At 42.8% G+C, this 22,807-nt stretch overlaps 1 long non-coding RNA gene across 2 annotated transcripts in view; it reads right to left on the reverse strand.

Annotated features, from left to right (window-relative positions):
- LOC144304532 (uncharacterized) overlaps window positions 1–22,807 on the reverse strand; it is a 146,140-nt gene that overhangs the window by 118,355 nt on the left and 4,978 nt on the right. For both annotated transcript variants that reach the window (XR_013371483.1, XR_013371484.1), the window contains exons 2-4: window positions 4,149–4,338; window positions 3,485–3,676; window positions 2,039–2,127 (exon numbers count right to left, since the gene is read on the reverse strand). This is a non-coding gene — a long non-coding RNA (uncharacterized LOC144304532). The remainder of the gene's footprint in view (window positions 1–2,038; window positions 2,128–3,484; window positions 3,677–4,148; window positions 4,339–22,807) is intronic.

The following is a 22,807-nucleotide window of genomic DNA, read 5'->3' on the forward strand; positions in this document are numbered from 1 at the left end:
CCACGCCAAGGAGTAAAACAGATTAGTATTCAGTTTTCTCAATAAAGAAGCATAAGTTAAAAATGTGGTTGCAAGTAAAGAGTCAGAATGGACTGTGTGATCACACAGCTTGAATCCAGCTAAATGAACAGAAGGCAATGATCTTTCTCTCCTGCAGATGACAATCACTCCCTGCTTTCTTCCTGTAAATCCCCCCACCATGGTCCCCCTCTTTGGCAGCCCCTCAATCTCTTATCTCCTGGTGTTCAGAGAGAGCTTTCTCTTTTGCATATGTCTCTCATTGCTTTCCATTTCTCTTTCTTCTCTCTCTTTCATCCTTTTCTAACAAGTACATAAAACTGCTTAAAATAAATACTGTAGGTTGTCTTATGTACTGAATTTTTTCATTCAATTTGGAGTCCTAAGGAAAGCATTTGTCAAAATTTACAGAGATGATGTCCTATAAATTTTTCCTATAAAACTGATGTTTCCATACTCTAGCTAAACACTCTTTTTAATGTTTACCTCTTGGACTATGGTGTTTATTATGGGTTGGACTGGATCTCTCAAAAGGATATGTTGACATCCTAACCCTTGGTACCCGTGAAAGTGACCTTACCTGGAAATAGGGTCTCAGCAAGTGAAATCAAGCTTTAAGGCAAGGTCATTTGGAGTAGTTTGGATCCTCAATACAGTATGAGTGATGGCCTCATAAGAGAGAAAAGTCACAAAGACAGACACAGAGGAAAAAGACAGCTGCCCAACAATGGAGGCAGATTGGAGTGGTGCATTTAGAAGCCAAGGAGCAGCAAGGATTGTCAATAAATACCAGAAGCCAGAAGAGGCAAGGAAGCTTTCTCCACTACAGGTGTCAGGAGTGCACTTGCATTTGACATTTCTATCTTCCAGACAATATGAAACAATAAATTTCTCTTCTTCTAAGCCAGCAAGTTTGTAGTACTTTGTTATAGCATTCACAGGAAACTAATACAGTTTCTCTCAAAAGCATTCAGTTGTTGTTTTGGTTTCATTTTGTTTTCTTCAAATGCTTGGGGCTTCTTCGATTATTCTTATTATTGACCCTGGTTATCCATTCTTGATTTAATTCTAATTTTAAGGTCAAGGAAGTGGATTATTTACATACCTTCGAAAGAAATGTAACTAGGGGCACCTGGGTGGCTCAGTCAGTTAAGTGTCTGCCTTCAGCTCAGGTCATGATCTCGGGGTCCTGGGATCCAGCCCTGCATTCCTGTTCAGCACTGAGTCTTCTTCTCCCTCTCTCAGTGCCCCTTCCACTGCTTGTGCTCTCTCTCACTCTCTCTCTCTCCCAAATAAACAAATAAAATCTTAAAAAAGAAATGTAACTAAAATCTGTTGTAAGTTGATCTTATTTTCATTTTATGTGTATGCTCAGCAGCAATGAGCATATCTAGTACTTGGGCCACAGCTTATAAATGTCATTCCCCATAAGGATCCTTTGATAAAATCCTGACTCCAAGTCTGGAGTAGGGAAAACACAAGTGAGCCTGCAACATTTTGTTGCACCAGAAAGCAAGGCAATGCTCAAAGACTAACCAAGACATGCCAAAAGTCTGTAGGGGGCACCCTGAAAGGGCTCCTGCTACCCAAGTGTGGTGCAACTTGAGCAGCAAATAGAATAATGGAGTAATGATGATAATGGATTATAACACAATGAAATGTTCTTGAAAAATAATGTGGTCCACGATGATACTCAAGAGAAAGAAAGAAATTTTCCTTACAGAGGAATGTCAACTAGTAAATATGGAAGGAGTGATACAGGATTAAAAAATGACCTCTTTGCTGGGTGCCTGGGTGGCTCATTTGGTTAAGTGGCCGACTCCTGATTTCAGCTTAGGTCATGATCTCAGGGTCATGTGATAGAGCCCCACCTCAGACTCCATGCTGGGCGTGCTGGAGTCTGCTTAAGATTTTCTCTCTCTGGGGCACCTGGCTGACCTGTTGGTTGGGCATTGGACTCAGTTTTTGTTCAGGTTGCCATCTCTGGGTCATGGGATTGAACCCCAAGTCAGCACCTTACCTGATGAGGAGTCTGCTTGAGATTCTCTGCCTCTCCCTCGCCCACTGCCCCTCCTGCAACTCAGGCACACACACTCACTCTCTCTCTCTCTGGAAAAAAAAAAAAAAAGACTGCTTTGCAAACTGTGATGTAATCATCATTTCGAGCAATGACTAAAACTACAAGGAGCAGTATACTCACATGGACTCAAAGTGTCACTGCACAGAGGATTTATTAAAAAGGGGGAAATGGAGGGATACTGGGGACGTCTCACTAACAGGAAGATAACTGAGTGACCACACATTATGCGCCTATTAGTATGATGCAAAAAGAGACACACAATTTCACATATGTAGTTTTTTTGCCTTAAATTTTCTCCAAAGAGGGCAGCCCGGGTGGCTCAGCAGTTTAGCACCGCTTTTAGCCCAGGGCCTGATCCTGGAGACTTGGGATCAAGTCCCACGTCAGGCTCCCTGCATGGAGCCTGCTTCTCCCTCTGCCTGTGTCTCTGCCTCTCTCTCTCTGTGTCTCTCATGAATAAATAAATAAAATCTTTAAATAAATACATAAATAAATAAATAATAAATTCTCTCCAAGGAGGAAACAATCTGATTGATACAGAGTATGACACATTCTACACAACTGACCTGGTCTCTTCAAAACCCCAGTGTCATGAGAAAGGGAGGTGGGCAACTATTCTTTTTTTTTTTTAAGATTTTATTTATTTATTCATGAGAGACACACAGAGAGGCAGAGACACAGGGAGAAGCAGACTCCCTGCAGGGAGCCCGATGTGGGACTCCATCCTAGGACCCCGGGATCATGACCTGAGCCAAAGGCAGATGCTCAACTACTGAGCCACTCAAGGGTCCCAGTGGGCAACTATTCTATAAAGACCAATTACATAGTAATGAAATATAATGCTTGAATCATGATTGATATCACATTGAAAAAAATACTCATAGGGGAGGAGGGCGGGGGGTGGGAGTGAATGGGTGACGGGCACTGGGTGTTATTCTGTATGTTAGTAAATTGAACACCAATAAAAAAAATAATAATAATAAAAAAAAAAAAATACTCATAAAAAGACATTTGTGGGGAAGTTAAATACAAGCTATAAATAATAGTTATTGTTAATTTTCTTAAGTGTGATCATGGTATTATGGCTACACAGGGGAAATGTCATGATTCTTGAAAGAGGCATGCTAGAGTGTCACAACATCTACAACGTTCAAGTGTTAACAACCGGTAAATCTAGGTGAAGGATGGGTAGGTGTAAATTACATTATCCTCCAATTTTCCTGTAGAAAAATGTAGGAGGTGGAGACTTGAATATGGTCTCAATGGTTTTCTCATTCCCTGCATGATCCTGGACCGTAAAGCATTCCCCATGTCTTTGTAAATTATCTTTTGTTTTAAATGTCTTCTACTCTGACCCTCCGGAAGCACTTGAGGTTGAATACACACCTGTTCCAAGCAAAGCATTGTTTCCACTGCCCAAAAGCGTGCAGGGCTTTCCTCCTCACAGCTGTACGTACCACTGGGAGTACTTTTCTGCTTCGGCACCTCACATGTTTGTCATTTTCGCATGGATGTGTGCAGCTTGAAGAATCTGTCACTGTCTTTTTGGGACTTAAAGATGAATCGTTCTCCCAGTCTCTAAAGAAAGAGATACCATATGACTTCCTCATTGCTGTAGAGCAAGAGGGGGCCACTCCCAGAGCCCTCTGCCCAGACCACTGGTGGATTCTAGGGGTGGCTTCTGAAGTTTCTAGCAGATGCCAAATGTCTTGGGAACACCACGGGGCTGAAAACACGAGACTCCCCTTGGAAAGTCCTTCCACCTCTTAGGGTTTCGGTTTCTTCATGAGTGAAAGGGAATGGTTGGAAAGAATGCATTTAAAAGTTCCCCTGAAACTCTAACAGTTTATCATCCAAGTCCCCCCTTCCTGGAACGTATCTATTGCCACAGCCCAGGAGGCAAAGCCGAGGGTGGTGAGTCCTCCTCCTTGAGAACAGTCCTCAAATTCTTGGATGCTCTCACAGTGAAGTTGCACGCTTAGCTCTTCTCCCAGCAAACCGGAAACATTTTTTAAGACCTAGCCCACCAGCACACCTGGCCTATACTTACCTTCCTTCTGAAAACAAATGTGTCAGTTGGCAACTGGTGAAGCCTCAGAAGAAGAATTAAATCCATATGTCCGTAGCATGCTACATAAAGACCATCAAAGGAGGACACTCTGTGCGGAATATGGTTATCCACTTCCTTTATTCTCCAAAGCTGAAAGTTGTCTGTTAGCTATAGGCCCCCTTGGAAAATTCTGACAGGGCAAAAGGAAAGAAGATGATGGAATATAGGGCAGAAACTGTAGAGGAAATCCATAAACTTTCATCCAGGGTGTGACCAGGGGAGGATAAAGAAGATGAAAAGTTTAAGAAATCGGTAATAAATGCAGAAGAAAAAACATGTTAGAAAATGATGTCCTGGAGACTGATTCATCCCCACACTCAGCTCAACACCCTTATGCTTCAATGGCATTTTCTATCCTGTTCACTTTTATAATAGGTAAGGATGCAAAAACATTCCAACTACATCCTTCCCTGGTTGACCATTCAAGCCAAGCAGGGGTCTGCAAAACTGTGATAGTTCAGTCAAGAAGAATCCATTGCATTTTTATGATTAACTATGGAGGATTAAGGTTTTTTTTATTTATTCATGAGAGACAGAGAGAGCGGCAGAGACACAGGTAGAGGGAGAAGTAGGCAGCCTGAGGGGCGCCGGATGCGGGACTCGATCCCAGGACCACGGGATCACGACCTGAGCCAAAGGCAGATGCTTAACCACTGAACCACCCAGCCGCCCAACTCTAGAGTTTAAATGTGGCTAGCAACAAAGCCCAGAAATGGGCCTGTCCTACCTTGAGGGGACACAGGCCAAACCAAACCCTCCTGTCTTTTGCATGACTTTTGCAAGAACGCATTTAAACAAAGTAAAAAGAAAAAGATTCCCTTTTAAAGGAAAAAACGTAGTCTGCAGGAAACCCTTGACTTCCATAACTGAGAGCCCAGGTGATTTAGTGGTACCGTTTACATATTTTCCTAATTAAATTAGATTGATCATTCATTGCTTATTTAACAAATTTGCCGCAGTCAGTGTATTTGTAGGAACGACAAGTTTAGGTGCTTTGGAGAACTAAATAGCAGTCTGCTGGGGAGAGTTCCCACAGAAGTCAAGGTAAAGACCACTTCTCTTGAATATTTATTGTGAGCTGTATTTGTGCAAGTAATTTGTTTTGTTTATTCTTTTATCCTCTATCTCTTCCATTCAAATGGAAATTCCATAAAGATGGGAACCAAAGGGATCCCTGGGTGGTTCAGCAGTCGAGCGCCTGCCTTTGGCCCAGAGCATGATCCTGGAGTCCCAGGATCGAGTCGGGCATCGGTCTCCTTGCATGAAGCCTGCTTCTCTCTCTGCCTATGTCTTTGCCTCTCTCTCTCTGTGTATCTCATGAATAAATAAATAAAATATTTATTTAAAAAAAGATGGAAGATATCTGTGTTTTTCATGATTTAAACTCCAGTCCATGTAACTCATAACGCAAATGCAATAAGTAAAGAAGGAAGATATCTATAATGTTTGTAATCAGAAGACAAAAAAAAGAAAAAAAGCCTGGTATGGTTCCCCATTAATTCATATCTTTTTTCTTTCTTTTTTTTTTTTTATAAAATCTCAGCAGATTTTTTTTTTAACAGGGATTTTCTTTATGTGGGATCTTGACATAGATCCCACAGCACATCTCATTAAGGTCATTCCTGAATATTTTGTGAGCTTTGTTTCTAAAAACAGACTATCTCTACTTTCTCTCCCTCCCATTATATTTCAGAGCCCACCAATGCTGGTATGTGGGATAGCTTCTGATTTGAGTATATCTATCCTGCTTGCAGCCAACACGCTAAACTCTCTTATTAAATCCACGAGTTGGGGTTCATTTTGTTTGATTCTCTTAGCAGGCTAAGTATAAAATCATTATCATCTGCAAATAATAAAATTTTGTCTTTGCCTATCCAATGATCTAAATCTTGTTTCTGTTTCATCTTTAATTGCACTAGCTGCAAACGGGGAGAGACATGAAATGATCGTGGTAGTGGTGGGTGTTCTATAATCCATTCCTGGTTCTAATGAGAAGTCTCTGATGTTTCCCCGTTCTGATTTTCACAACTGGAGCCCAGCAACCCCTCGTGTGCTCACTTCCTTTAATTTTACTCTTCTTACAGACCACTTAAAATAATCCTAATGTAATAATGTAAGTCTTAATAACACCAGGGCGGTTACCTCTCAAAGAAGTTTCCTTTCTGCCCCCTAAGCCACAGTGTAAGGACATTCTTTTGCCTCTGTTAAACACACACAGGAGGTGTAGCATGTCCAGTCATGCCACCCCTGGGATTCCAGGCTTTGGAGGGTGGAGGGCAGCGCTGATGCCCCAAGGGGTCCAGCACAGCGGCACCACTTGCAGCTAGGGCAGTTTCTGCAGCTCTGGGAACGCCAGGAGCTCACCCCCTTGGCTAACGTGCACATTCTCAGGCTGGCAGCATACAGATAGTAACTGTGTGTTTGTCCTAATCAGCCTAAGAAACAAAAGGAGCATTGAAATGATACAAAAAGAATTCCTTCTGCTCCTGCCCCAGACAATGATGCTGGTGACTCTGGGTCTTTCCTTGGTACACCCACTCGGCTGCGATTGAGCAGATTCTTTTTTTGTCCTTTCTGCTTGCTTCAAAGCAGATTGAGACTGGAAGCCATTTCAGAGCTTGCGGGGAGACACTGGCCTTCTCTGGTCCCACACGTCCTCCATCCTGTAGGCCTCTCCTCCTTTTCAGAATGAAACTCTTCCACTAGCTGCCTCCAGGTGATGAGGACCATGGACACAAATACAGAGGACTACATCAGCAGGTGCAAGGGCATCAGGACCTCGGTATCTGGACCTGATGTGCCACCTGGACAAGGAGGGGTGCCCTAGAGAACCGCATCCTCCAACAGGCCTTCATCCAAGCTCTGGTGCTGTCAGAGCAGCCGTAGGAGAAGATTGGTGTCGTCTCCACCACTCTACAGATCCAAGACTATACCCCTCAGAGAGCCATTATGGGGAGGAGACCTGACAGGTGGTTGACAACAGCAGTTATATTTCCCCTTCTACCAACCTTTGCACCAGCTCTACTGCTAAACCACCCCAGCCCAAGTCTGAGTAACCTAGAACCTTCCTCCCCCCCTTCCTAGCTCCCTCCATGGCACCCTGTTTAGGAGGGGGAGAGGCAAGAGTACATATGCTCTTGGATTGGGGGCAGGAAGGAGGCTGCCTTTGTTCACCCCACCCCACTTCTGCTCCTGCTCCTTGCACCCCTCAGTGAAAGTCTCCAGCAAATGGCTGGCTCATGCTATATTCTAGAGCCAACCCTAATCCCAGCTGTTGTAATGTTTGTCCTCAATCCATGTCCCACTGCCTATTTAGCTTCATTCCAGTCCCCAGCCCTGACCAGCACCTACTCCTAATGCCCAGCTCAGCAATCCAAGCCGTGGCCATACACTGATACTAGTAATCGTAGCTAGCACATACAAGCTAACACACACACATATATACACATATGTTTAATCTTTACAGCAATCCTCTGAACTAGGTACTATTATTATCCCCCCTTTACAGATGAGAAAACTGAGACTGAGGCCTTGTAACCCAAGGCCACATAGGTTAGAAATAGCAGAGCTGAGATTTGAACCCAGGATCTGCAGTTCTAACCTCTGAGCTCGTGCCAACACTGAAAGTTCTAGCCTGCTGTCCCTAGTCCAGCCTCAGCTCTACCTCCAGACTCTCCAGCTCTGGTAGCAGCCTGACTGAGCTCCTTGATAATACAGCTGAGCCCCATGGCCTGCCACTCTCAAGTCAGAAGGCAGGGTATGCCCGCCCCGTGTCCCTCACAGGCTCTCACCCTTTCCCCTCCTACGGACAACACAGCCCAAGTCAATGAGGGGTCGATACTGAGCCAGGCCAGGGTGGTCAGCTCATGGAAGCCCAAGGGAGCCCAGGCATCAAAGCGTCCCAGTTGCTAATGAAAATGAGTTCCAGACATCCAAGACATGACCATGGCCCTCAGGCCCACCTTCCAGAACTGCGGAGGACGCCATCCCATCAAAAGCATTCCTGTGTCTGGAATTGCCTGTGAAACCCAAGGAGTGGGCAGCGGAAGAAGGCAGCGGTGGGAGCACTGGAGGCCTGAGGGTGAGAAAGTCCACAGGAAGGAGGCCTTCCCTTCCGCCCGCAAGGAGCAGCCGTGGAAACCGCAGGTGCCACTGTGCTGGGACCCGGGGCGCTGGCTTCTCTGAGCTGGGTGCCAGTAACCCCAGCCGCCGTTCTGCAACCTCCTGGACTGAATTCTGCTGTCCTGCTTCATGTGGCTCGGCCGGCGAGGAGGTCTAACCTTAGCCACACACCGACTCAGCATCTCTCAGCCCCGTCCTGTCCCTACCCCATCCCCATGGATCCCCATCCCCATCCCCATGCTTCTAGCCACCTCCCCAAGCACTTCCTAAGGTAGTCATCATTATTAATAATCAGATGTACAATTTGTTCAGAATCTATAGCAATCAAGCTAAGTCATTTATTTCTTTTTAAGATTTTATTTATTTATTCATGAGAGACACCGAGAGAGAGGCAGAGACACAGACAGAGGGAGAAGCAGGCTCCATGCAGGGAGCCCGACGTGGGACTCAATCTCAGGACTCCAGGATCACGCCCTGGGCCGAAGGCAGATGCTCAACCACTGAGCCACCCAGGGATCCCCAAGCTAAGTCACTTAGTCCTTATAGTCATAAGCTCCTTTGGTTCTTTGAGGTAGCTATTTTACCCATTTTACAGATGGGGAAACTAAATCCTAAACTCTATTGCCTTGGGGCAAGCAACTGACATTTCACTTTCAGAGGGCTGGTATAACCAAGATTAAGAAAACATCTCTTATTGAGATCAAGGTGATTTTACTTTTGGAATTGCTAGGAGGGCAAAACAAAATATAGCAGCTGGTTTCTCTGGCTTTTGAGACACCAGCTTGAGATCTTTGAGTTCAATAACTCAGATCATCCCGCTCCTGGGCATCCATGCTTTTAAGACCTGGTTATTCCACTGCTGTAATATTCTCTTTCTTCCTATTGAACCCAGCAGATCTAAATTGAGTTGTGTGGGGAAGGAGGCAAAGAATCAGTATCGAAGAATCCCTAGTATAACTCGATGGAGGGACACCCGGGTGGCTCAGAGGCTGAGCATCTGCCTTTGGCTCAGGGTATGATCCTGGGGTCCTGGGATCAAGTCCCACTTGGGGCTCCCCACAGGGAGCCTGCCCCTCCCTCTGCCTGTGTCTCTGCCCCTCTCATGAATAAATAAATAAAATCTTTAAAAAAAGATTCAGAAGAAAGATTCAGAGGAAAATTCCAATTGCCCTACTCCACAATACAAATAAGTCAGGTACAAGACAGAGCCATGTGCAGGGGCCCCCCCTTACTTGGGGGGATGTGCTCCAAGCCCCCCACTCTGTAGACACCTGAAACTGCAGATAGTGCCAAGCCCTATACATACTATGTTTTTTCCTACACTACCTACCTACCATGATGAAGTTTAATTTATAAATTAGGCACAGTAGGAGATGAATAACAACAATAAAACTGCAGGTAACAAACTACAGTGAAACCATGGATAAGGGGGCACTACTGTAGTCTGAAACTTATGCATGATGGGGGGGGGAGCCCTACCTGATTCTTTAAGTCATAATATGGAACATTTCCAAAGAGAGGCAAAACTTGCTTTATTTTTTGTTGGCTTGTTTTTGAGAGAGAGAAAGAGCATGTGCTTGTGGGAGCATGAGTGGGATGAGGGTGGAACAGGAGAGGGAGAGAGAGAATATGAAGCAGGTTCCATGCACAGCACAGAGCCCAATACGGAACTCAAACTCACAATCCTGAGCCAAAATCAAGAGTCCCATGCTTAACCAACTGAGCCCCCGAAGCGCCCCTGCAAAAGTTGCTTTAAAAAATTTTTAAAAAGGGACACCTGGGTGGCTCAGCAGTTAAGCATCTGCCTTGGGCTCAGGTCGTGATCCTGGAGACCCAGGATTGAGTCCCACATCGGGCTCCCTGCACGGAGCCTGCTTCTCCCTCTGCATGTGTCTCTGCCTCTGTGTGTGTGTGTCTCATGAATAAATAAATAAAATTTAACAAAAAAATTTTTTTTAAAAAGAAGGGTGTCTAGGTGGCTCAGTCAATTAAGCATCTGCCTTCAGCTCAGGTCATGATCCCAGGGCCTTAGGATGTAGCCCTATGTCTCACTCCCTGCTCACTGAAGAGTCTGCTTCTCCTTCTCCCTCTGCTGCTCCCCCTGATTGTGCTCACTTGCTCTCTCTCTCTCTCTCTCTCTCTCTCTCTCTCAAATAAATAAATAAAATCTTCTTAAAAGCTTAAAATATTGGGATCCCTGGGTGGCGCAGCGGTTTGGCGCCTGCCTTTGGCCCAGGGCGCGATCCTGGAGACCCGGGATCGAATCCCACATCGGGCTCCCGGTGCATGGAGCCTGCTTCTCCCTCTGCCTGTGTCTCTGCCTCTCTCTCTCTCTCTGTGACTATCATAAATAAATAAAAATTTTAAAAAAAAATTTAAAAAAAAAGCTTAAAATATTAAAGAAGAAAAGCATAAAATACCATCAGAGTCATTTTGTGTCTATTGCAGTATCTCATCAAGAAATGCTTTCCAGGGCAGCCCAGGTGGCCCAGCGGTTAAGCGCCTGCCTCCAGCCCAGGGTGTGATCCTGGAGTCCCAGGATCGAGTCCCACGTCGAGCTCCCTGCCTGGAGCCTGCTTCTCCTTCTGCCTGTGTCTCTGCCTCTCTCTGTGTGTGTCTCTCTCATGAATAAATAAGTAAAATATTTTTAAAAGAAAGAAAGAAATGCCTTCCAGCCACATTCAGTGGACAGGTAGGTGGCGGAAACCAACAGCAGAGGACAAACGTGAAACATGCTCTGGGGAGGTGGGCTCTAACCTGGGGGCCATGGAATCTTTGCTGGGTTCCAGGGGATCCATGCACATCTTGGAAGTTCATTTGAAATTATGTGTATTTGTGAATTTTTCTGGAAAGAAGGCTCAGAGCTACTAGCATCAAGAGGCCAACCAACTCAGGAAACAGCAACACTAAAAAAATGAACTTCTTGTAGATATAAATATCTTCTATAATCCAACAGTATTTTCCCAAACCCAACTGCCCCTCCCTCCTAAAAATTGTGACCACTTCCTCACTGGTGCCAGAGAGTCGCTGAGGGCTCCAGGAACTCAGTGACACCAGGCTTGGCAGCCCTGATGGAGGTTCCTCTCATTCCTGTGCCCACCTAGTGATGCTGGTGACCCCTCCGCAATGGAAGGCCAGGTATGTTCCCATAGTGCCCTCATTAAGCCAAACTGGGGACATTCAAAAGGGCTGAGATGCATAGATTATGGAAAATAAACCTCCAGTCCCCAAGAGAACACAGCTCGAGCAACCTGCGGAATTCCTTGGGGAAGGCTGGAAAGGCTGAAAGGCTGGAATCACTCAGGGAAGCAGATGAGATTCCTGAAGGTTAGGAAGGAAGAGCATATTACATGGGCTGGGCTTGCAGGTGTAACAAGCACAGATCAGAGGCAGGAACAGATTAAAGCAGCAGAGATGCGGGGAAGGAACAGATGGACTGGTCCAGGGCCAGGGCGGAAATGAAAGGCAAGATGAAGGCCAGATCATCAAGCATCGCTGAGAGATGAAGCTTGAACTTTTGTATGGAAGGTGTCACGGATTGGGCAGATTTCAATGGGGAAAAAGACCATGTGACTGGGCTCTAAAGGAGAAGACTGGCTTTAAACGATAGAAAATAGAAGAGAGATATGATTACTGAGAAGATAAATTAGCCAGCACATGGAGTGCCAGGTATTAATTTTGAAGGCACATGGTAGACGAATGGACTAGTCAGCAAGGGGTGTACAAGACCAGATGCAGGTGTGGATAAATGGGGTGACTCGGGACAAAGGAAATTGAAGGACCCTCCCCATCATGCCTGGCGTCCACCTCTACAGAGGTCTCTCAGCTCTATCAACTGATTTTTAATGGAGATTTATTGTGAGTACATGTGATGGTCCCAGCACCCATCTCCGCCAACACTTCATCCCATACCTTTTACGAAAAGGTTAACTGAGTAGCCAGGATTAAAGAAAAATATAAATCACAGCACAAGAAAGCCAGAAAAAGAAGTCTCCTAGTCAATTCTGGAACCTGTTCTACACACTGGATTAGGCGTGCACCCTAATCCTTGATTTATTGGAAACTGAGAAATCTCAACATCCCAATGACCATCAGTAAATGGTGAAATAAGTTCTCTTTTGATCTATACCCTGGAATATTATGCTGCTATTCAAAGAAATGAACTGCATCCAGTTATGCTAACATGGAAAAATGTTCAAAATTCCATCTGGGGAAAGAAAAACAAGTTGGATATGGTACATATGATACAATTCCACTTGTTAAAAAGAATTATGCAAGTAAATATGAACTGTATAGTTGTGCTTGATATTCATCCATCCGTCCATTCACTCATTCAAGAAATATTTATTAAGTGTTTCTGTGTCTCAGGTGCTACACAAAAATTCCTACCTATTTACATTCCAGTGGGGGAGATGCTTAATAAACAAGAGAGCTAAGCATAAGTTATGGGTACCGTGTAAAGAGTGCTAGGGATCAAAATAAACCAGGGGAGGGGAATTGAAGTGTGGATTAGGTATGATTTTTGAAACCACTGTCAGGCCCAGGTGACCTCCTGGAGGTGTATTTAACTAAAGAATGGAAGGAGGTAAGGGAGAAAGGCTTCTATCTGGAGGAAGTGAAGGCTCTGAGGCTGGAGCCTGCCTTGAGGCCCTGGCTGGTGGGCAGGGAAGGAGGGGGAGTAAGCAGGAGTCCAAGTCCAGGGGTAATAGGGCCGTACAGACCGGTAAGAACGCTGCTTTCACTCAAAGTGAGATGAATATGCATGCAAAGGAAAGCTACTAGAAAGACATTAATAGTGATTAATTGAAAAATGGGATTCAAAATAGGAGTGAAAAATCTTTTTGATTTTCACATTATAAACTTTTATACAGGTTTTAAATTTTATTATGAGTATTATCTATGCCTTTTACCATAATTTCTAAACTAATTCAAAATGCAAGATTTCTTTTTTAATGTTAAAAGTCATTATCCCATTAAATACATAAATTCAATTAATTTGCTACTTTATAGTATTCTGTGTTTTCTTAGACTCTGTATTTGTCTTTTGGCATCCATTCATCACGGGATCAATTATATCAACTGTATTTTACTTCCTGTATTCTCAATACTCTGGTGTTTGGGGGTCTCACAGACTCAGAGCGACTCCCCCTTCCAAGGGTTACTAATTCCTAAAGATAATACCAGCTTGCCAAAAAGCACACCTTTCATATGCAAACCAACCAATCCCCAGATCTGTATCCCCAACTAGCTCCTAATCTAACTCACAAAACCTGGGCCCCTATCTCTGCTGCCCTGTGCCCCAAGGCCCAATGGAATTATTCAAACTTGCCAATCCTTAACTGTTTTCTCTGTCTTAACTTGCCTCTCCCCAGAAAGCCCAGTAAAGACTGTGGCCTCATGACCTCCCCCCCGCCCCTCCCCGCTTCCTGTCTTCTGCCTCCAGGAGATCATCTTGGTGTTGGGGCAGGGGTGGAGGGTGAGGGGAGCTATGTACAGTGGTATAAAGGCTTCCTTCAGTGGCAGGGACCTCTAGTATTACCACTCAATCATACCTATATAAATTAAACCCTGGGGATCATCATTTTAGAACGTGCAGCTAATATATACCTTTAAAAATTCCAGAGATTTCCATAGAAATAGGGGAAGAACCACCATTTTGTTTTGTTATTTTCCATTTTTTTAAGATTTTATTTATTTATTCATGAGAGACTTTATTTTATTATGTATTTTATTTTATTTACTTATTTACTTTATTTTTTACTTTATTTTTTTACTTTATTTTTTTACTTTATTTATTATTTACTTTATTTTATTATTTAGAGATTTTATTTATTTATTCATGAGAGACAGAGAGAGGCAGAGATACAGGCAGAGGAAGAAGCAGGCTCCATGCAAGGAGCCCCATATGGGACTCGGTCCCAGAACCCTGGGATTGCCACCAAGCCAAAGGCAGACACTCAACCACTGAGCCACTCAGGCATCCCTTTTTTGTCATTTTAGCTGTTGAATTAACTCCTTCCCTAGTTCATTCAGACTTTAGCCTATGTCTTTGAAAAGTGGGAAATGAAGACCACCAAAAACCATGAAGGAACAAAACTGCAAATTTAAAATTGCTCTAGTGACTGCTAAGCAGACTATTCCCTGGTTAAAAAAATAAAATAAAATAAAAATCACATCTCCTTACTGCCACACTCAACAATTGCTGTTAAGTAGGAAAGCCTTGGAAATACAAAGCCAAAGGATGCATGGCGTGTTGAATTTGAGGAAGTCCGTAGAAAAAGCCAGGGACTTTTTCTAAATCTGATGGGGCTTTCAGCTAGATCTGAAGAGGGGTGGATCACAGAAGAGCACCTGCTACAGCTCTTAAAATTTTACAGAACAGATATTGAGATGCCTAATTTAAGGTGTCAGAGTAGAGACTGAGTTTTCACATAAAGGAAAGTATTGGAGCAGAAGTCACTGGAAACCTAAGAGAGCCTAAAAAATGAACCAAATGTAAATCAGAAACGGTGTATGAGTGGGTGATTCAGAAGTGTTTGTTGACTGGGGTCAATCTTTGCAGAAACATAAAATGCAAATTACAGGTTGGGATTAGGGAGGGGTATGCAAATTTCTGTGAGGGGCCAGAAAGTAAATACTTGTAAACCTCACTGTGTCAGTCACATCAACCGAACTCTACCGCGATAGCACAAAAGTAGCCACCGATACTATATAAATTAATGAGCCTATGTTACAATAAAACTATACTGATGGGCACTGAAATTTGAAGTTGACATAATTGTCACATGTTAGGTGCCTGGGTGGCTCAGCTGGTTGGGCATCTGCCTTCTGCTAAAGTCATGATCCTGGGGTCCTGGGATCGAGTCCCCTGTCAGACTCCCTGCCTGGTGGGGAGTCTGCTTCTCCCTCTGCTCCTCCCCACACCTGCTCGTGATTGCTCTTTCTCACTCTCTCTCAAATAAATAAAATCTTTTAAAAATAATAATAATAATTGTCAGGTATAACAAAGTACTATTCATATGTTTATGTTTCTCAACCATTTGAAAAAGTAAAACCCATCCTTGGGGATCCCCGGGTGGCTCAGCAGTTTAGCACCTGCCTTTGGCCCAGGGTATGATTCTGGAGTCCTGGGATCGAGCTCCACATCAGGCTCCCTGCGGGGAGCCTGCTTCTCCCTCTGCCTGTGTCTCTGCCTCCAGCTCTCTCTCGTGTCTCTAATGAATAAATAAATAAAATCTTTTTTAAAAAGCCATCCTTAGATCCTGAACTGTGACTTAGATCCTGCTGACTTAGGGAATAGAGTTTAGAAGGTTTACAAAGGTCTATAGAAGGAAAAACATGTTGGGCCTTGGTTCTTGTTCTAAACCTGCTGGTGTGGGAAATCTTGCAAAACACCTTGACAAGGAGCTCCTATGCTTCATTATTCTTAATTCTGAGTCTGCCATAGTGTATCCAGTCCTTGCTCTCCCTCTGACTCACCAAAAAGGGTCCTAACCCTCTTTTGTCAGGTTGGTTTGGGTTTCTACTGTGTGTTAGGCCAATGTTACATCCTTAACCTAAAGGAAACATCAAGGCGAGCTTATTTATGAGCCATAAGAGAACTTTTTAGATTTGGGATCCAGAAAAGGCCTTAAAATTATTTGACCTAGGGGCACCTGGGTGGCTCAGTCGGTTTGGTGTCAGATTCTTGGTTTCAGCTCAAGTCATGATGTCATGGGTCGTGGGATCGAGCCCCACAGAGACTCTCTCCCTCTGCCCTTCCCCTATGTGCATGTGTGCTCTATCTCTCGTGAATAAATATATCTTTTTAAAAATTATCTTATCCTATTTGTATATTTTAGGAACTAAATAAATAGAGAATCAGAGAGGCTAAATGGCTTGCCCAAGGCACTATCTCAACAGAAGCAGACCTAAGACAGGAACCCACAGTTAAAACATCTTTCATGTCCCCGTGTTTCCACTCCACTACCTTCATTTGTATTCTTAGGAAAAAAATTATCAAAAAAAAAGAAAAAAATTATGAAGCTTGCTACAGAATATGGGTGGTGCTGGGGAGGGCTGGAGGTAGAGATATTGTAAACAATCCAGCACTTTTTAAAAAGGAACATAAAACAGAATGCCATTACCACATCCATAGAATGTCTACGTTCAGAAAAGTCCATAATAAAAAAATGTTTAAATAGGTTGTCATGCTAAAAAAATGGGAAACCACTCCCCTGAATCATTCTTGATCTAGTCACTACAAATCAACAAGCCATATGATTTTGGCGCAATGAATTTATTTTTAAAGATTTTGTTATTTATTTGAGAAAGAGACCAGAGTGACAGAGAGTGAGCACGAGTGAGGATGGGGGCAGAGAGAGAGGGAGAAGCAGGCTCCTTGCTGCCTGCTAACAATGCAGGGCTGGATCCCAGGACCTCAGGATCATGACCTGAGCCAAAGGCAGATGCTTAACCAACTGAGCCACCTATACGCCTTCAGGGCAGGGAATTTAAATGAGGCCTTCCTTCATAACTGAAACATCAGATGAGAAAAGAGAAACGCTCAGAGCAAAACTCATACCCCAGGAGTGAGTACATTTCCAAGGTAAGCAGGTATTTTAAAAAGCCACCTTCAAAGGGGCCTCCTGCTTTGGGCAGAGCACAGGAGCTATGAAAAGAACCATTAGCTCCTGCGCAAGACACCTACCCAGCTATCTACCAGTGTCTTATCAATCAATAATCACACTAGTCTTCCTTGAAAAGCCACCAGCAGCACTTGAAGGGACCAATACTAAATGTGGAACACTTCATTTGCGCCTGAGCCCATCTACACTGATCTCTTAGAGCAGACAGTTCTTGAAGACAGAAATCAACAGATGCATACTGAAGAAGGATATATTTCCCCCTTATTTCTCCATATTGAACTTTTTTCAAAAATCTGTTGCACAATCATTAAAAAAAGGGATGCCTGCGTGGCTCAGTCAGTCAAGCATTCGACTCTTGATTGCAGCTCAGGTCATGATCTCAGAGTCATAGGATCGAGCCCCGTACCCTGCCACACTCAGTGGGGAGTCTGGTTGAGGATTCTCTCTCTCTGCCCCTCTCTCTGCTCACACACACTCTCTCTCTCTCTCAAATAAATAAATAAGTCCCTTTAAAAAAATAAATAATAAAATCTGTTGCACAAATGCACACTACAACAACTTCGGAAAACAGTTTAGAATTACTTACTAAACCGTACAACACATATATCCTATGATCTATCAATTCCAATTCTCAGTACCTATCCAACACAAATGTATACATGTGTGTACCAGGAGACATGCCAAAGAATATTCTTTTTTTTTAAATTTTTATTTATTTATGATAGTCACAGAGAGAGAGAGAGGCAGAGACACAGGCAGAGGGAGAAGCAGGCTCCATGCACCGGGAGCCCGACGTGGGATTCGATCCCGGGTCTCCAGGATCGCGCCCTGGGCCAAAGGCAGGCGCCAAACCGCTGCGCCACCCAGGGATCCCCCAAAGAATATTCTTAACCAGAAATGAAGACAATCCTCTGTCCCTCAGTAATACAATGGATAAATAATGATATATTTACATACTGGAATATTACACAGCAGTGAACATGAGCAAACTACAGCTATACATACAACATGGATGAATCTTATAAACAAGGAATTGAGCAAAAGAGACATATAAAAGAATACATTCTGTAGCATTAAATAATATTTTAATACCTTGGTATGTTCTAAGACAAAAGATTGAGTACAGAATGAGAAAAAAAAATTACTACCATGCTGGGGAACATTATCTAGCATGGAGTCTAGGCTTTGATAGATGACACTAAGGGGATAAGAAATGGGGTGAGTCACTTAAAAATCAAGAGACTAAGATTTTTCTCAGACTGATATTAGGAAAACAAAGCCTCAGAGTGTTGCTGATGGGCCATGGATATGCAGAATTGTGAGCTAAGTAAAAGGCCTGGGCTGGCTAAGGGAGGTCCCCATATACATGGGGTTACAGCTCCAACTTCAAGATTATGGTTTGGATGCCTCAGTTGCATATATGATGTGCCTCCCTGGGGACTATACTACCCAGCCAGGTTTGCACTGGTGTCAGCAAGCTGGGTAGTGAAGTCAGTATTTGTTAGTATTTTTTTATTTGTGTATAGAATTCAAAAACAGGCAAAACTTTAAAAATCAAGGAAGTGAGGGCATCTGAGTGGCTCAGTCAGTTAAGCGTCTGCCTTCAGCACAAGTCATGATCCTGGAGTCCTAGGATTGAGCCTGTGGCGGGCTCCCTGCTCAGCAGGGAGCTTGCTTCTCCCTCTCCCTCTGCCCCACTCACCTGCTTATGCTCTCTGTCTCTCTCTCTGTCTCTCAAATAAATAAAATCTTTAAAAAAAATCAAGGACGTGATCATCATAAAAATCAGGGTAATTGTTACCTAGGTGGAAGGGGAAGATTGAGAAGGAGGTGATCAAGATAGGACACATGGAAAAGGTACTCAGGGTAAGAGCAGAGTTCTATTTCTTGATCTGGGTGGCGTTTTCATGGCTTTTTGTAATTACATTACTTTATAATTATTCATACTTTGTGTTCCATGCACTTTTCTCTGTGTGTTATAGTTCACAATTAATAAAAGTTTAAAATAAACAAATCAGGGTTCCTGGGTGGCTTAGCTGGTTTAGCATCTGCCTTCCATTCAGGTCATGATCTCAGGGTCTGGAGATTGAGCCCCATGCTGGGTTCCCTTTGCCTGTCCCCCCGCTCGTTCTCTCTCTCTCTCTCTCTCTCAAATAAATAAATAAAATCTTTTTAAAAATAAAATAAAATAAATCAACCTCATTTTATATAATTATAGAAGCGGGACGCCTGGGTGGCTCAGCGGTTGAGCATCTGCCTTCGGCCCGGGACGTGATCCTGCAGTCCTGGGATCGGGTCCCATATCAGGCTTCCTGCATGGAGCCTGCTTCTCCCTCTGCCTGTGTCTCTGCCTCTCTCTCTGTGTCTCTCATGAATAAATAAGATCTTTAAAAAAAAAAAAAAATATATATATATATATATATATATATATATATATATATATATATATATAACTATAGAAGCCCCTCTGAAATTGTTAGACTTGTAATAAGTGTATTAATATAGCTTAATTTTTGCATGAAGGTATTAATAGAAAATGGAAGCCATCTATTTCTCACTTGGCAAATTATCATATGCTATTTTAAGATCTCATGCCTATTGATTTAAATACAGATGAGCTGTAGAATAAGTATGTTTAACACACTATTCTAAAATGGTGACATTTGGGTTCGAAGGTATCCTAAGAACATTCTAAGAACGACTTATAAAAGTGCTGTATTATAACTAATGTTTAATTTGGATCCTCTCCATTTTGCTAAGATTTATACCAATTGAGCTAAGGTTTCCAGGCCATAAAAAGCAATTAGAAAGAACTGCGACATTCTCAAAACACTAGAAAACTAGTGCTCTGGAGATCATACTCTAAAAGTTGGCTCAAGCAAATTCCAATATGCAAATGTATGCCTTAAAATTAAGCTTCATTAAAATGCACTTACGAATTTAAGTGGAGGCTGATTTTGTAACCACATTTGGAATTTAGATTCTTACTACTTTAAAACAAATGCTATGTAAACATGAAAATTAAGTAATCAAATGATTCTTTGCCCTCCTTCAACAATTTCACTTGATACTATTGATATGCTTCAAAATAAAAACCCTCAGAACACCCCAGTGAGGAAACGGAACACCTTGACCGTGGTAATGCAATTCAACCAAGTCAAAAGCCAATTGCCTTGAACCCATGAAGATCACTGGCTCAGGGAAGCCTCATGAAGGCCCTCTGCAGCTCATCGCAACAGCCTTCCCAGGCAAACAGGCCCTCCACATTCTCCTTTCCTTGTCTGCCAGCCTCTGGAGTTGGCCTGCAGTCTCAGAGCATGCTCCTCTTACCTCTTAAGCTCCTCTCTCCCCATGTTTGGCTGCAAAAGGGCCTCTCATCTCCCCAGCACCTCTCATTACAGTCCCAGTTTGAGAAAAGGACAGAGCATGATAAAAGGACAGAACACAGATATTAATTAACACTTGCCCAGCATGTAACACAGTCCACACCCCTCAAAAACCTGACAGGGAAGTGTCATAAGACCTTCATTTACAGAGAAGAAAATCAAAACCCAGACAACTTGTAAAATTGCTTGAGGTCACACAGCTAACAGTGGAATCCAGCCAAGCCAGTGATTGGTAACCCACTTCCTGCTCTTTGCAGACTTGGTGTTTTAGACTGCTCCACTCAGTGGTTCAGAGCTAGGGCCTAGGGTCAGACAGTCCTCACTGGTGTCTCTGGTCTATCATTCCCAAGCTGTGGATTACTAAATCTCTCTGGTTTCAGTTCTCGAAGACAAAGCTCAAAGAATGGTAGCCATTACCATTTCTTTCTCAGAAGATTATCTCTAGTGTGGGCCTCTGTTCCCAAACTTTTCTTTGCCTAGAGATGACCTGGGGGCACCTGTTAGGAAAAGAAATCTGCTTTTAATCTGCCCTGGGAACTGCTGAGCCAAGTCCAAGAAACACCACTTTAATGTTTTTAATGTTTTAACAACAGGCAGAGAGCCAAGCTTCAGCAAATAGCAATCAAGTGTTTCTAGCCCCCATACACATCTGTACATAGATTTGTTTCTCTCAGGGAAACTCTGGCTCTAAGAACTCAAGGTCTTTCTACTGAAATAGATCCCACTCTATATCTACCTTCTAGCTGATGGCTTTCAAACATTTAGACCATAATCACAGTAAGAAACACATGTTACAAAACAACTAAACACACACAAATTTTCCACAAAAGAAGGTATTCACGATGCATATTGCTTTTTCTTTTTTAAAAAATAATATTTTAATGCTAGGCATTACAATTTCCAATTTCATTTCACAATAATAAGTTGCAACCAATAAATGAGCTGCAATCAGTAAAGACCAACACTAGATGAATAAATAGAAAATCTAAGCAAAGAAACAAAACTATGAAAAGGTGCCAAGGGATCCCTGGGTGGCGCAGCGGTTTGGCCCCTGCCTTTGGCCCAGGGCGCGATCCTGGAGACCCGGGATCGAATCCCACGTTGGGCTCCCAGTGCATGGAGCCTGCTTCTCCCTCTGCCTACGTCTCTGCCTCTATCTCTCTTTCTCTCTCTGTGTGACTATCATAAATAAAATAAACTGAAACTTAAAAAAAAAAAGTGCCAAATAGAAATCGTAGCACTGAAAAAAATACATATACAAAATAAAAACTGCACTTAATGGACAGATTGAAATGGCAGAAGAGTCAGCAAACTGCAAATTATTAGTTTGAAAACACAGAGAAAAAAATTGAAAAGAGTTTCAGAAACCTGTAAAATAATATCAAGCAATCTCAATACATATAATTAGAACTTGAGAGTGACCAAAAAGAGAGAAAGAAGCCAAAAAAGTGTCATAAATAATGTCTCCAAAGTTTCATAATTTGGTGAAGACACAAATCAAGAAGATTCAGGAAGATTCAGCAAAAACCAAGCAGAAGAAATAAAAAATACACCTCAGCATATCAGTCAAACTGCTGAAAATCAAAGATAAAGATAAGAATCTTTACAGCACCCAGAAAAAAAAAATGACTCACTATTACAAGGACATATTTAATAGCTAAGTTCTCATCTGAAACAATGGAGGCTAGAAGATAGTGATACAACATCTTTAAAGTGTCTAAAAAATAAAATTCCAACTCAAGGGGCATGGGTGGCTCAGTTGCTTAAGTGGCTAATTCTTGGTTTCAGCTCAGGCCATGATCTCATAGTAGTGGGATTGAAAGTCTCACTCACATGGAGCTCTGCACCCAGTGTGGAGTCTGCTTCAGATTCTTTCTCCCTCCCCATCTGCCCCTCCCTGCTCTCTTTCTCTCTCTCTCAAATAAATAAAATCTTTAAAAAAACCTTCCAAGTCAAAATTCTATATCCAGCATAAATATCCTTTAAGAATGAAAAGGAATAGGAATTCTTCATATAAATAACAACTAAAAGAACTCACCAACAGAACAATACCACAAGAAATGCTAACAAAGAAAATTCAGGCTAAAGGGAAATAGTACCAGATGGAAATTCAGATCTTTGGGGAGAAATAAAGAGCACCAGAAAGAGTATCTTTATATGGATAAATATAAAAGACTTATTTTTTCTCTTAATTTACCTAAGTACTTCTGACTATTTAAATAAAAAGCATAATGAAGTATTATGGTATTTATTTTTTTAAGATTTTAGTTATTTATTAATGAGAGACACAGAAAGAGAGAGAGAAAGAGAGAGGCAGAGACGCAGGCAGAGGGAGAAGCAGGCTCCATGCAGGGAGCCTGGCATGGGACTCGATCCCAGGTCTCCAGGATCACACCCTGCTCTGAAGGCAGTGCTAAACCGCTGAGCCACCTATGCTGCCCAGTATTGTGGTATTTATAGCGTA

Source organism: Canis aureus, chromosome 34, assembly GCF_053574225.1.
Source record: "Canis aureus isolate CA01 chromosome 34, VMU_Caureus_v.1.0, whole genome shotgun sequence".
In the NCBI taxonomy this organism is placed as follows: Eukaryota; Metazoa; Chordata; class Mammalia; order Carnivora; family Canidae; genus Canis; species Canis aureus.